Raw genomic sequence first — 1,438 nt, 5'->3', positions numbered from 1 at the left:
GTGGCTGGCGCCTTAGCCGGTTGAGCTATAGGCGCTGAGCCCCAGGTTTTTCTTTTTAAATTAATGGCCTTTATCAATCTCTTAGTGAAATCTTAGTGAATCTAATCTTTTCAGCTTAGAGATGTGATAATATCTAGGCAAATATTACCTGTAGCTTGATGCATAATAGATTATTTTTTAGGACCTCTAAACAACAAACATAAAATGTTCTTTTTTTGTTTTTATGTTTTTAGAGACAGAGTCTCATTCTGTTGTCTCAGGCTAGAGTGCCATGGTGTTAGCCTAGCGCACAGCAATCTCAAACTCCTGCGTTCAAGTGATCCTCTTGACTTAGCCTCCCAAGTAGCTGGGACTACAGGTGCAAGCTGCAATGCCTGGGTATTTTTTTTCTATTTTTATTTATTTTTTATTTTTTTGAGATAGTCTCACTTTGTTGCCCTTGGTAGAGTGCTATGGCATCATAGTTCACAGCAACCTCAGACTCTTGGGCTCAAGGGATTCTCTTGCCTCAGCCTCCCCAGTAGGAGGGACTATAGGCTATTTTTAGAGATAGCTATTTTTGCTCTAGCTCAGGCTGGTCTCAAATTCGTGAGCTCAGACGATCCGCCTGCCTTGGTCTCCCAGGGTGCTGGGGTTATAGGTGTGAACCACTGTGCCCAGTCCTTTTTTTTCTGTTTTTAGTAGAAATGGGATCTTGCTCTTGAACTCCTGAACTCAAGCGTTCCTTCCACCTCAGCCTCCCAGAGTACTAGGATTACACTCATGACACACCTCGCTTGGCCACTGTTCTTGTTTTTTTTAATCTGCCTTTTTTTTTTTGGAGGCAGTCTCATTCTGTCATTCTGGGTAGAGTGCTGTGGCATTATAGCTCACAGCAACCTCAAACTATTGGGCTCAAGCAATCCTCTTGTTCTAGCCTTCTGAATGGCTGGGACTACAGGTGCCTGCCACTATATGCAGCAACTTTTTTATTTTCAATACAGACGGGGTCTCATTCTTGTTCAGGTTAGTCTTGAATTTGTGAGCTTAAGCAGTCCACTGCTTCAGCCTCCCATAGGGCCAGGATTACAGATATGAGTTACCAGTGCCTGGCCTGAACATTTGTCTTCTTATGACAAATACTTAACTTCAGCTGTTTCAAGTATACAAAAGAATATAGAAAATATGTACATTCTTAATGTAGCAACTAGTTTTGTCAATTTTTATTTGCCACATTTGTTTCAGTTTTTTTTTTTTTTTTTTTTTTTATAGAGTCTCATTCTGTCCCCGTGGAGAGAGTGCAGCAGCGTCATAGCTCACAGCAACCTCCAATTCTTGGGCTCAAGCGATTCTTCTTGTTCCACCCTTCTGAGTAGCTGGGACTACAGGTACCTGCTACAAAGCCTGGCTAGTTTTTCTATTTTTAATAAAGACAGAGTCTCACTCTTATTCAGGCTGG

At 41.7% G+C, this 1,438-nt stretch overlaps 1 protein-coding gene across 2 annotated transcripts in view; it reads left to right on the top strand.

Annotated features, from left to right (window-relative positions):
* BAG4 (BCL2 associated athanogene 4) overlaps positions 1-1,438 on the top strand; it is a 28,651-nt gene that overhangs the window by 15,255 nt on the left and 11,958 nt on the right. The gene's annotated exons all lie outside the window — the stretch shown is intronic.

This window comes from Otolemur garnettii, unplaced genomic scaffold (genome assembly GCF_000181295.1).
Source record: "Otolemur garnettii isolate 467f Iridium unplaced genomic scaffold, OtoGar3 scaffold00102, whole genome shotgun sequence".
Taxonomy (NCBI): Eukaryota; Metazoa; Chordata; class Mammalia; order Primates; family Galagidae; genus Otolemur; species Otolemur garnettii.
This window is presented reverse-complemented; position numbering and strand designations above follow the sequence as displayed.